The following is a 15,114-nucleotide window of genomic DNA, read 5'->3' as shown; positions in this document are numbered from 1 at the left end:
ATGAGTTGAACTGGAGTCTCCACAGCGGGTTGGCTCGGCGAATTAAAAAACGGACGCACGTCTGAGTCGCGATAAAAATAAAAAGGCGGCTGCAATACGAGCCTCTCGAGGATAGTTCTCGATGTCTGGTTATGCGGCGGCACTGCGGGTGGGATGATATAACCGTCATACCTTGGCGAAGGGGGGCGTGTACGAGTGGCAAAAGATATTATTAAGGCGGGGGTAAATATATTTGAATACATTTGTCGGAAGATGATGAGCTGGTTGAGATGCATGAGCGAGTCCTTCACAGTTCCCTCGGGACAACGAGGTCGGGAGGAACGAGGATGAAGCCTCGTCACCGTGCGACAACCCCTGCAGCCACTTCTCACACTTGATGGAACATCCATTCGGTATCCTCGAATTTGTCTGCAGGTCCACGCCTCTTCTAGACTTCAATAACCTTCGTCTCTATATTAACAGTTTTCAACATTTCCACTACCCCTGATCCACGAATAGATCAATGCCTCTCGTAGACTTTATTAGTCGTAATTCTCGCAGTCTAGTCAGAAATTTTTGGGGTTATTCATAATTCCATGACAGAGGTCGTCAGCTAAGTTCAGTTTATTGCAGAATCATTGACATTACATGCATAGAATAGTACTCGATACATATGGTGGAGGTACCGTAAGATAAGGAAAGCACCCTATCACGTAACATTTACTTAACTAACACTAAAAACTGAAAACACATTTATTTCCAATATTATTAACCAATCCAGAGCTGGGCAAAGTACCAGAAAGTACTTCAAGTACAAAGTACAAAGTACTGCAAGTACTTGAAGTACTCTCGTATTACAAGTACCAAGTGCCCTAATATACTTGAAGTACCGAGTATTTGAAGTACAATGTACTTGAAGTACCAAGTACTTGAAATAGTCAAGTATCAAATACTCTTCAAGTTCAAATTTGATTTCTTACGTACCACATTTCTAAGAAATATTTAAACGAAGAATTAGAAATAATTTAAAAATAGCATTGACGATCGTAACACTATATAGGGACCGTGCAGGTGGGCGGAGTCTACACAAATTCGACGCGAGCGATTGCGATGGACAAATTGTAAGTTTCTGTGCCGTCAATTTCCCATATGCGCGTGTATGCACGCGCATTGTTCTAAAAGTTGGTGTTTGAACTGAAACCACATATTTCAATAGAGTTTTTGTTTGATTATCTTCATTACTTCAAATTTAAAAGTGAAACAAAAACTTCAGATAGATCATTTTTACATACCTTTTATAATATATGATATTTGTTTGACATAAATATAACATTATAAACAAATGTACGATTATTTATTATTTGTCTGATATGCAATTACACGAATCGAGGTACAAATTGTTCTGCTATTGCCCGCGAGCGGCGCTAGTAGAACATCTGCACGGTCCCTATATGAGATCCGCGAACACGGCCTCGAATTATTCGCTGCGCAGTAGTGCGTTGCGCATGCTAATAGCGACTAGTAGCGACGCCTAGGCGGCGGTCACACACGGGTCTACCCCCACGCCACGAGTTGAGTCTCCTGTCTCTAGTCTTCTTGGGCATTATACATGCAATCATTATCAAAACGTATTCGAAAGTACTTGAAAAAGTACATGAAATTTTAAGTACAGGTACTTGAAGTACATGTCATGTACTTGAAATTTTAAGTACACGTACTTGAAGTACATGTCATGTACTTGAAAATTTAAGTACAATACTTGAAGTACTTTCGAAGTACATCAAGTACGTCACAAGTACCAGGTACTTGAAGTACTTTCGAAGTACATCAAGTACGTCGCAAGTACCAGGTACTTGAAGTACTGCCCAGCTCTGAATCAATCTTATATCTTTTCGCAAATAGCAAAACTGATTCGTATAACTTTCAATTGATTCAAAAGTTCTCTTATAAAATTTTTTTTCATCTAAGACAATTAATTTATTCCGATATAGTGTTTTATAATCCATTCTTTTAGTTTTTCTTTAATAGTATGCAATTTTATACTTTTATTTAGGTATTGGTGGCGCCTTGTTTCTGGTAAGTGACGTTCTAATTATTCGCCATGTCAAACCAGACTCGACGGAATCTCTTGCGAGTGAATTTTCGCAAAGTTAGAAGTGCAGCTTGCGCTGCGAATCGTTAAAATTTGCACGTCATTTTCCACGTCATTTTCACGAAGCGAGGAAGATTTATTTACGGGGAGTTGGAACATGTCTCGAGGGCATTTTGATTCATCACGGGGTCTTATTATACCTATATATGGTAATACTATACGTGTATAATATCCTTCTGAAGTGTGTATCAGTTTAAAGTTGGATAAGCAAAATGAAGGTACGCATAGCCTTGAGGCAGTCTAAGGGTACAGACATGCAGTCTGTACCGTTAATGTGAAAGCTTTGAAGTTCGACGGGGATGTTGTAAAATGACGCAACATAAGGATCAATAACCAACAAGACCAGCTCATTGAATTTCGACTGAATGTTTCTCCTGAAATTTTCATCAAACTATCGGAGTGTGTCTGACGCCAAACAGCTGGTGTCAAATGATGAAATTCCGCCGATTTTTTTCATTCCTCGCAAATCTTGTCAACATTTTCAGGTTATACGTTTTATCCTGAACGTTCCAACGGGTGTAAAAAAAAGAAAAGAAGTAATTACAAAGCGGTATATAAATGTTTATAGAATAACATATAAAACAATTTGGATTATCTAGAAGTTCAAAGCGGTGCCTTTTACGAAAACTGGCATGTTTCAGACTTCTCGCGAAGAATTTAATACGTAATCATAATACGTAAAACACGCCTTGCCGGAGGTTCATAAACTCAATTTGCATTCATACGATCAGTAAAGTTCGAGTATTGATTTGAGAATTCTGAACAGCAGAAACTCATGGAACGTTAGTAATAGTGTTTCAAAAATTAGTATTAGAGTAGTAGTAATGTTTGAAAAAAATCTGTTATTTCTTTTTTAAAGGACATTGAAAAATCGTCTCAGTATCCCTAAACAAAGGCCCTATTAAGATAGAGCCATTAATATTATTGTTTAAAGGTGACGATTCTAAATTTTCTATTTTCATGTAAATAATATGGGAAATGTTTTTTTCTCTAATTTGGAATTTTATTACTCGTGAAATAATCACTGTACAATAATAAGTGAGATAGAAAATAATATTACATCATTATTATATATATAATATACATAATATTACATTATTATTTTCGTATTATATTATTATTATATTTTTACATCATTATTTTGAACAGTTCAATGGTTGAGGCTTGATATCTTCGAAACGGCTCGCCTAACGCAAATCTTCCTTCAAACCTTTTTTATACAGCAATCAATTTCCTAGAAAAATCTATTTCGCTTATCATTTTACAGTGATTCGTTTACAAGTAGTAAAATCACAAAGTTGCAACAAAAATTTTTCCAATATTTAAATGGACATAGGAAATTGAGAATCGTCATCTTTAAACAATAATATTAAGGGCTCATATTTTAACAGAGTCTTTGTTTAGGGATACCCTGACGATTTTTCAACATTCTTTGAAAAACAAATAGTCAATTCTATTTTTTTTTCTAGTACTTTAATTACTATACGGATACCGAAGAACAAAATGTCAGTCCATACTTAAATGTAAAACCAAATTCAGTTCGATTTTGTCATATTCGGATAAGACTTAATGTGGCATTCGCAGATGTCGAGTTTCAGCTACTCACGAATCGACGGATTATTTTGAACTTGTTTCTAATTAAGCTTCACCGTTTATACATTACTTTCTTTGAACCAGGCGATCGGCTAGCAGCACCTGCAATAGTCAGAGAAGCTTGCAGATCTATGGAGTGCGGATCAGCTTAAACTTTTCCTCGCAAAGGTCGAGGGGTCAAGTGAGTACTCGAAGAAAGCAATTATCCTGTAAGCGGGGTATCGGGACGGGATTAATATTGAAGCTTGAGCCGCCATAGACACAGCTGAAATATCATCGGCAGCGCCAGCGCGAAACCGCGATCGACAAAAAGAATTTTATGCTTTATTAGGTCCTTCCTTGGTACTTCAGTACCAAGTACTTCCTCGTTATATTCCATTGTGTAGGTTCAATTTCGCATCGCTGCCGATAACCACGGTAGATTTGGAAAAATAGTTTATTGTAAAAAAAAAAAACGCGTAAACACGCTTGTATTGTATGATAACGTATTTGAGTGATTTGATGACAATCTCGATTGTGCACCGTTTGAAATAAACGGTAGAAAAAGCGAATCAGTACTTAGGAATCTTCGGCAGTCCTTTTTTCAGAATGATAGTGAGGAAGAATGAAAAGATAATCAGTGTTAAAATGTTGAAGATATGAATTTCAGCAAATTTGAATGACACATGTTGAAATATCAACAATTTTGTAATAGCAAATTTCGATATAATCAGAACCTGGTGTTTTTCATACGATCGATTCTTAACGTCCCTTGAAAATATTAGATTCAGATCAAAGTCACCAGAGTTTGATAATTTTTAACGTACTAATTATATCGCTCGCTGTCAAATTGTTGACATCTTAGCTTGAATTTTTGGAATTTTCTTTTTTAGTTTTCTAGATTTCCTAGTTTTTTAGTTTCCTAGATTAGTTTCCATTACATGGGAAGTACATTATTTCATTGGTATTGATTACACAGGTCAACAAATAAACTTTTTTTTCTGGGTTTCTATTTTAATGCATAAATTCTAATGCTAGCCATCGAAAAACACTAGAATATCCATTTTTTGCTTTTAAAATTTGCTTTTGTCTGTTTCACGTCGATAAGTAGGTTTTGCAGATTTTAATTGATTTTACGAGCAGCAGGTGATAGTACTTTGATCGAAACGATAGCAAATTGCATATTACTCGCGTAAGGCACACTAGTTAGTGTTTATTTGTTTATCAAAGCTGTAATAACCGTTCTTATGTATTACTGAGTTAGTAAATGGCGTCAAGACAGTGTAAACAATATGTTGATTCATTCTGTTTCATTTGCGGTGAATTTATTAAAGTAAAAAGCAAAAAATTTTCTTTGGCAACAAATTTCAAGCTTTTCGAGGCTTATAAAGACTACTTTAACCTGCTCAACAAATAATTAACGTAAATCAACATAAACAATGGTTACCTCACTTTGCCTATGTCAACTGCAAAAATATTTTAGCAGTCAAGAAATTAAAAATAAAAGTCGACAAGGTTTCGAACGTAATTATATTTGTGTAACATGAATAATTAATAACTGTTATTATTATACTGGAAAATCATTAGAATCAACCCCAATAAATCTCAATTCTAATACGAAAATATGATGGGAGATTACATTTGGGGTTTAATACAGAAAGCCCATACAAACATAAGAAAATCACTAAAAATATTAATTTTTAAACTTCGTTTTTTATTATTTTACATTTGTATGCTATTACTAATCATTATTCTTGAATGAAAAACTCTCCGATGTTCAGCAAAAGTTTTTCTGATTGTAATTTAAAATAAAATTATGAAAAGATCAGTTATTTTTTTTTAAATTGGAATAATTCCTCTGGATCCTACAAAAGTAAAGTTAGATAAAAAAAATAAAATAAATCATTTTTCCTTCATTAATAATGTAGAAGAAACCAAATTTTTACATTCATAAGTCAGACCCAAAAATCGTGCAAACCGATGTTATTATTGACACCAAGACCATTGCTAGAGATTTTTAGACCATTTTTTCTCTTCTGCTAACTTTTGATTCGCACGCTACGGCTCATCTGGCCTTAATCGCATCACATATCGACAAAATGCATCGCGAACAAGTGTTAATTTACCAACTGTCTGAAGAAATCCCTATATTACCAGAGAATTATTTTTCTGTCGAACGCAACCCTACTCGGCAATGCCATCGTGTATCGTTGTGGTGTGAGTTGTTTGAAGTCCCGCTCATTTTTTCCCCACGCAGATTCAACGTCACGAAAATTAATCACCAGCGATCTAGGGTATTTTGGCGCCGTTGGTACACATCTTACGGACTTTGAAAAAGTAGTTTTGAGAAAAACGCGTCCGTGTTCACTGTCATTTACAAACTACTTGACCGATTCATTCCAAACTTAGTACACATTTTCTACATATAAAATACCTCCCCCAACGTTTAGTTAAAAATTTTTTTTTAACGTTAAGGGGGTTTCCCACCTACAAAATGGCGGAATTTTTCGTGGAAAATAGCAGTTTACACTTTAAATGGCCACCAAAAATTTTTAAACGACAAAAAAAATAATCGTAGAACGTTGGGGGGAGGATTTGATAATACTTTGACTAAATTTTAATGGTTTTTGATTTCAGATAATTTCCGACCGAGATATAGTGAACACCGCAAATGGTTTTTTTTCTAAGACGTTCTGGGGCAAGCCCTGTCAGCGGCTTGTTTTGCAATATTTCTGCATAAAAAAATTATAGAATATTGTTAGAAGTATGCTTAATAATGTACAAAAAGTTTCAATAAATTTGCTCAATCCATACTTTCAAAAAAAATTCACAAAAAAAAAGTTGTTTTTTTTACGCTGAAACCCTTACCCCCCCCCCCCCCCCCTCCCCCCTCCCTTAAGTCCAGTCCAGCGCGAGAGAAAAACTTCTTTGAAGAAAGAAGCTGCACTCCTAGGCACACCGTGTATACTCACTCCACGTATAAAGCTCATCCTTCAGACACCAATGAGTCTAGCGGAGTCTTGGAAGAAGATAAAACGCAGGTATGATTGACGTTACAATACTCCGGGCAAGATAATCCGTTTCTCATGCAGATTATCGGGGAATGGGTTTATAATTAGGTTTGCGAAAGAATGTGCGAGGCGCTTTGGGCTGCTTGCAAGCTCCGGCAGACTGGCGAAAGTTTCGCTCAAAGGTTAGGTGAAACAATTAACGGTCCCCCATCCGCGGCGCTGCTTCGCCGCCTTGTCTGGGCTAATATATCGCCCAAAAAACTTGGGACAGCTTGCGCTGGTGCGCTGCTGCCCCGAAAAGGGAAGAACTGAAAAGGGAAAGAGGTCCAGAATTGCGTCTGCGAAGATAGCTGCCGGAGTGAGTTGCAAAAAGTAGCAGAAGGTGCCGCAAGAGAAATAACAGTTTCCGTTTTTTCTCACCTTTTTCTCACCGCCCTCAGGATCTCTTTCCCTTATTTTCCCTCTCATCCACTCTCTTTCTCTCTCTCTCCTCAACCTATAGCCCCCGTTTTTCCCGAGAACCACACAAAAACAAATGGCCTCTGCCAATTAGTTTTTATTCCAGCAGGTCATCTTTTCGCTCGCTGCTTCGCAGACGGGAAACAAAGACCATGCGTTTCAAATGAATTTCGGAGGGGCTCGATTACCTTCCAGCCCAAATTGTGAGACCCGTTAACTGCGTCTTCTTGTTAATTCGACAGTCTCTTTTCAAGTCAGTACACAAGTAATCATCAAATTATTGTATTACCAAGTTACGAGGTTCTTTCCGAAAATACAAAAATCAAAGGTATTGGAGTTATAAGGAAGTTCTTAGGATTAGGATACGCCTTTCAAATATAAGGATAAAATTGAAATTAGTAGAAATCTACTAGATTTGTTCCCCTTCACTTCGCAATGGCTCATTTTTTTTTCCAAATACTATTCTCTACAAATTTCAATCACTGATACGAACTTTTTCTTTGGTAGATGATCATCAATATTTTCATTTATTCAACATTATCAATATCGTTGCAATGTTGTAAAATTAAATGTTTGAAGATTATAACATTACGAGAAAATTGTTCCACTGAAATTTATGGAAAATTTAGTCGAATCGAAGGAATTTTCTAGATTTTTAACCATTTCTTGAAGCGATTTGGAATAAAGTATCGATATCTGAGCTTTTGTGTGAATCAGTATCTTCCATTTTTGTATTTGAGAAGAAATCTTTTTATCTCACTAATAGACTGATTTGATACAAATACTCGATGTATGATTACCTTATAATAAAATCAATAAAAAGAAATAACTTCCGGTCAACTAATCACCTCAAAGCGTCAAAGACATGGTTGTAGAAACCCAAATCGTTGAAAGGAAAGTGAGTGATTTTTTCAGGTGGTAAACTTTCGAATTGCGTACTCATAAATACGTTGATTTCACATTTCTTTTATTTCCATAGAATTATATGATCCTTCGCATTTTGATGTGGAGAAAAATCGATAGTCCGAACCCATTTAGCTATGAAAGTATTTTTCTCAACGAGCTGCATGAGCTTTTCTTTTCTAAACAAACAAAGTCACATATTTCATAATCAATTTATATTTAAACTGTTTCAGACACCAAAAAATTTATTTTTCTGCTGTTCTTATAAATAAAATTCATGCCAATCTTATGGGGCTTATAAAGTCATTTCATTTCAATTTAATTTTGATCATTCAATGAGGTATTCTTCAAAGTTCGTACAATGGAACCCTTTTTTAAGTTTAAACGGCCAACAACGGTAATGTAAAGATCATTACATAGTACCAACATGACTTCATAACTTTTTATTATCTTTTTGAACGGGCTAGTGCCGAATAAAATAAATGTTTCGTCCGCAATTTTCTTCTCATGTGTTACAATGCCACTATCGGAGATTTTTCAGTTCACAATATTTAATACTTTTCTCTCTGGTATTGAACGAACGTTGTTATCGTAAAGTTTGTCTAGATGAATATGACTTGATTTTAGCACACTAGTATTTTAAGTCCTGTCTGTTTATTCGTTTTGGCATTTTTTCTACCAGATTTCACTCCCATCTAAACACACTCACACTTACTGTACTTTACAGAACGAGAGTCAAGGATCCTTATTATTTCACACAAGCTTTAACCAGCCATCATAACATTGTACTGAGATGTGGCTTAATCTGAAGCCGGTAAAGCTCGATCCTATAATCCAGATTCTACGACCGAACGATATGTGACACCTTATTCCATCGTAGAGTCGAATAGTTATACAGTCAGCCGGTAAGAGATATTTCAAGTAAAGTATCGTGTAATAAAGTGGAAGCTTGAAGCAGAAATTCTTCATCTCAAGGGAAGGAGAAACTGTGATTAAAAAGTTCATAGTGCGAGTTTTGACGGTCTCGAAACAATAGTTATAAGTAGGGTCGCATGAATTCAGATTGATTATGAAGACTCTTAAGATTCGGCACCGTAGTCTAAAATGCTAAATTCATTTACACAAGTAGATATTTATTTCCATGGGAAATCTAAGACATTTAGAAAAAAAAAAATGTACGATGTTGATAAAACATTTTTGAAAGAAAAACCAAGAAACCCCATATAAATGCCTAAAACACCATAAAAATTCTTCAATCCCCATAAAACACCCATGAGGATATCCCATAAAAATTTCTAAAACTCGTCAACTTTCCACAGAAATGTATTTTTAAATTTTTCAAAGAAGTACGAAATTTTTCGAAATCCCATGTAAACTCTGCCCCTGAAAAATTTCTTTCAGCATAGTGTACACCTAGGTGTAAAATGGTGACCGTATTATAACTCTGCAAGCTTTGTTCTGTTTGAGCCTTACGACATGGTTGAATAGTTGATGTATTATAGTTCGTGGACGAACGTAGCTGCTGGAATTACGTGCGTAATAATTCGTAGAATGAACAGACAGAGAATACAGACGAGATTGGACGACGCGAACCGTTATTAATATAAATCCAAATATTAAGCCTCCCTTTTATTACCAGCCTACAGAGGCCTCGATTAATTAGATATTTATATCGAAACGGTGCCCCGGTGCAGCTGCATCAATGTTGAACTGCGCTGAACACGCGCCGTTTGCGGTAAATTAAAACGTGTTTGCTGTTGTCCGAATCCACTCGTCAAAAACCGCTGACGAATATTGGATTTGGCGACATTTTAACGCTCATATGCGCAGCTGGATGATCACGATGTGAGAGTATCTATTATTTGCAGGGGTCAGCTGTTTCATATTGTTCGTTTGCTTTTTTTATTTCAACTCATAGTTAGTGCAATCTGTATATATGACGATTCATCTGACGTAAATTTATGATATGGAAAAGGTTGAAGGTTGATTGAAAATTTTATAGAAAATGAAAAGTGAACCGAAAATCTACCCGGATTGAGGAGAGAGAGAAGAAAAAAAAATTGAGCAATTGACGCGAATCGTCAAAATATGTTTGCCTGAATCATTCTGAAGTTGATATTGTATTTGGAGAGATTTTATAGTACTCTAGAATTCAATCTCAGATATCTGTACCTACGATTTTGATACTAACATCGCGGGAGAAAATTTGTTCAAGACACAGAGCTTTAAAATTAGTGAACTATCTGGATTGTTTACAATCTAATGAATAAAGTTATAATATTTTCCGTCATGTATACTAAGAATGAATGATTCAGGAAATTGTCGAGGTTACGAAGTTGAAATTTTTTTGAGAATGTAGAAAAATTATTTTACTATCAGACGGTTTCGAATTCTTAAGAACGATTGAATCTTGATAACGTGTTTCTGACATTTTCAAAAAAATTGTCAAAAAATCAATTCATATTGATAATTCATTAATGGGGAGACGTTTCACAATCGTTTTGTCTCAAGAAATAGATTAGAAGTAACTTGTTAAGAGGACTACAGCGTCGAAACAGCCAAAAATGCACTTTTTCCAGGAATTAATTAGGAACCAATGAATGCCAGTAAAAAAATCCTTCGGACAATGTTTGTTGATGTCTTGAATTGGGTGAAACAATTTTTTTTTTATCACACAAGGTTAATAATATTGACGGGATAAGGGGTCAAAGGTTAGGTAATTTTTTTCACATATGCTTCATTTTGCAGCGATATTTTCAGGTCTGATGAACTGATTTTAGTTTAGTTTTACTGAAAATGCTCATAAGACTTGCAGTTTTCATGCCATGCTCAGAGAAAAAAGAAATAATAATAAAATTTGACCATTCTCTTAAAAACATCGATTTTTCAGTAGAATTCGATGCTTTGATAATTGATAATTGAAAAACTAACGTTATCCGGGAAACTTGGTAGCATGGTAACGGAGTTACTGTTAAAATTTTAGTTGTCAATTTTATAAAAAAAGAAGTCACTTTTATAGAATATTCGAAATGTGCATAATTTGTTGAATAATTGTATTTTATGAAAGTGGGGGCAGCTTATTTGAATTAGAAAGTGTTGAGCATTGAATACCTATGTAAAAAAAAATTATTTGAAAAAGTTTGAACCCGTCAAAATTAGGGAAAAAAGTTGTTTCGACGATACTCTATGAATTATATGAAAAATATATCCTAAAAGTTCGAATTTGGAAAATTGGTACCTTTTTAAAACAAGACTATTTTCTTGTGAAAAATTGTTTGATGGAACTTAGTCAAATTCATAAGTATCGAACTTGTAATTTGGAGAATATCAGTAAACTAAAAGAGTGATATTTTAACGATACCAGAATGGATTTTCCAGGTGTCATTTTAGCAAAACTGCATTCAAAAAATGTCATAACTGCAACGAAGAATTAGCTGAAATTTGAGTGATTCCCTGATTTCACTGATTTTAGGATCCACTGAAAAAAACACTCTGATCACACGGTGAAACCACATCCGCCAAGGGTTGGACCCCCAGAAACGCAGAAAAAAACAACAAGAAGAGCGTGGGACCAACAGCACGTGAATGATGAAGGGATTCTTTCGTTTTTTCGCTGAAGCTCTTGATCCCTCGCTCGCAGCATATTTGGACTGAACGCAATTGATTTCTCTCGCAAAATCACGTCCATGTATTGCATGTAAGGATCAATTCCAGTATTATTCGAAATCGTTGAAATTGTAGTCGAGAATCAATTTTAACCTTACACTTTTCGTGATTTTTGAAGCAAGAAATATTTCGTTTCGTAATCGATTTGTATGACCCTTTCTAGACACTTGGACCTGTGGAGAAGCTGGAAGACACCTGACAGAGCAAAGGACCGGCAGAAGAGAAAATCAGCAAGAATTCCAATAAAGGCATTTGGAATGGCGTAGAACCCAACACCTGGGAAAATAGAAAGTGTAAACTAGGGGATTGATGTATTAATGGAATTTAATACAGGTTACATGAAATAGTAACAATATGATTTTATATGTATCGTTTCTTATGTTGATACAAGAAAACTGTGTGTAAAATAGAACTCGGACTATATGCTTGAAAACTACAAAACATCTGACGTGGCATTTTCCATATTCTGCTGAGACACATGTGAAGTGCACTTCTCTTTTCTCATATGTTATTTGTGTTTCAATTGAATACTATTTAGCAATTTGTTATTGTACAATACTCTAATTCCCATACACTTGTATTAAAATAAGGTTATCTTGAATAAAACAGAACTGGAACTTTCTAACTTGTTGTTTTTCTTCCCCACCTCTTTGCGGGATTGCTAAAAAGTTATGATTTTCGGCTGTCTACTTGCGACCGTTAATCACAGCGACTCTTAACTATGCGAAATCGGATTTTCTCATAAATTGTGGCAATATACCGACTAAATAAGGACAATGATTTATCCAAACACCTCGGAATATGTGAAAGAAAATACAAAAGGCTAACCGTTTATTTTAGTTTCTACTGACCCACTGACTTTAAAAGTTAATATAAGTGGCTCAAATATATTGAGGCCTAAAACTAGTCCTAATATCAGGATCAGATCTCGGCCGAGGAAGTTGACGGAAAACAGAGACTGCATGATGGATTGCGTATGATATCGATGCCGTGTGTCCCAAAGCATGCCTGCTTACTCGAGAAAGCATACGATAGCTTGCTCACATGCTATTTCGGTGAAATCTAAGCCAAAAATTAGTCCTGGTATCAGGAGAACATCTGAGCCGAGGAGGTCGACTAAAAACAGAGACTGCATGATGGATTGCGTATGATATCGATGCCGTGTGTCCCAAAGCATGCCTGCTTACTCGATAAAGCATACGATAGCTTGCTCATATGCTATTTCGGTGAAATCTTAGCCAAAAATTACTCCTGGTATCAGGAGAACATCTGAGCCGAGGAGGTTGACTGAAAACAGAGACTGCATGATTGATTGCGCATGTTATCGATGCCGTGTGTCCCAAAGCATGCCTGCTTGCTTGAGAAAGCATACAACTAATTGTTTATATGCTATTTCGGTGAAATCTTAGCGAAAAATTACTCCTGGTATCAGGAGAACATCTGAGCCGAGGAGATCGACTGAAAATAGAGACTGCATGATTGATTGCGTATGATATCGATACCGTGTGTCCCGAAGCATGCCTGCTAGCTTAAGAAGGCATTCGATGGCTTGGTCACATGCTATTTCGGTGAAATCTAAGCCAAAAATCAGTTCTGGTATCAGGAGAACATCTGAGCCGAGGAGGTCGACTGAAAACAAAGACTGCATGATAGATTGCGCATGAATCGATGCCGTGCGTCCCAAAGGATGCCTGCTCGCTTGAGAAAGCATACAACTGATTGCTTATATGCTATTTCGGTGAAATCTTAGCAAAAAATTACTTCTGGTATCAGGAGAACATCTGAGCCAAGGAGGTCGACTGAAAACAGAGATTGCATGCTCGATTGCGCATGATATCGATGCTATTTGTCCCAAAGCATGCCTGCTTGCTTAAGAAAGCATACGATAGCTTGCTCACATGCTATTTTGGTGAAATCTTAGCGAAAAATTAGTCCTGGTATCAGGAGAACATCTGAGCCGAGGAGGTTGACTAAAAACAGAGACTGCATGATTGATTGCGCATGTTGTCGATGCCGTGTGTCCCAAAGGATGCCTGCTTGCTCGAGAAAGCATACGATAGCTTGCTCAGATGCTATTTCGGTGAAATCTAAGCCAAGAATTAGTCCTGGTATCAGGAGAACATCTGAGCCGAGGAGGTCGACTAAAAACAGAGACTGCATGATTGATTGCGTATGATATCGATGCCGTGTGTCCCAAAGCATGCCTGCTTACTCGATAAAGCATACGATAGCTTGCTCACATGCTATTTCGGTGAAATCTTAGCCAAAAATTACTCCTGGTATCAGGAGAACATCTGAGCCGAGGAGGTTGACTGAAAACAGAGACTGCATGATTGATTGCGCATGTTATCGATGCCGTGTGTCCCAAAGCATGCCTGCTTGCTTGAGAAAGCATACAACTAATTTTTTATATGCTATTTCGGTGAAATCTTAGCGAAAAATTACTCCTGGTATCAGGAGAACATCTGAGCCGAGGAGATCGACTGAAAATAGAAACTGCATGATTGATTGCGTATGATATCGATACCGTGTGTCCCGAAGCATGCCTGCTAGCTTAAGAAGGCATTCGATGGCTTGGTCACATGCTATTTCGGTGAAATCTAAGCCAAAAATTAGTCCTGGTATCAGGAGAACATCTGAGCCGAGGAGGTCGACTAAAAACAGAGACTGCATGATTGATTGCGCATGATATCGATACCGTGTGTCCCGAAGCATGCCTGCTAGCTTAAGAAGGCATACGATGGCTTGGTCACATGCTATTTCGGTGAAATCTAAGCCAAAAATCAGTTCTGGTATCAGGAGAACATCTGAGCCGAGGAGGTTGACTAAAAACAGAGACTGCATGATTGATTGCGCATGTTATCGATGCCGTGTGTCCCAAAGCATGCCTGCTTGCTTGAGAAGGCATACGATGGCTTGGTCACATGCTATTTCGGTGAAATCTTAGCCAAAAATTAGTCCTGGTATCAGGAGAACATCTGAGCCGAGGAGGTCGACTGAAAACAGAGACTGCATGATTGATTGCGCATGTTATCGATGCCGTGTGTCCCAAAGCATGCATGCTTGCTTGAGAAAGCATACAACTGATTTCTTATATGCTATTTCGGTGAATTCTTAGCGAAAAATTACTGCTGGTATCAGGAGAACATCTGAGTCGAGGAGGTCGACTGAAAACAAAACATGCCTACTTACTTGAGAAGGCATACGATGGCTTGCTGATATGTTAATTTGGAGAAATGTTAGCAAAAATTTACTTCCGGTATCAGGAGAACATCTGATCTGAGAAGGTCTACCAAAAACAGAGACTGCTAGATTGACTGCTCATGAGGCTGATGCTACACATCTTGATTCATGCCCGTTCGCTCAAGAGGT

The sequence above is a fragment of the Diprion similis genome, chromosome 13 (genome assembly GCF_021155765.1).
Source record: "Diprion similis isolate iyDipSimi1 chromosome 13, iyDipSimi1.1, whole genome shotgun sequence".
NCBI classification, from domain to species: Eukaryota; Metazoa; Arthropoda; class Insecta; order Hymenoptera; family Diprionidae; genus Diprion; species Diprion similis.
Note: the sequence above shows the minus strand (reverse complement) of the source record.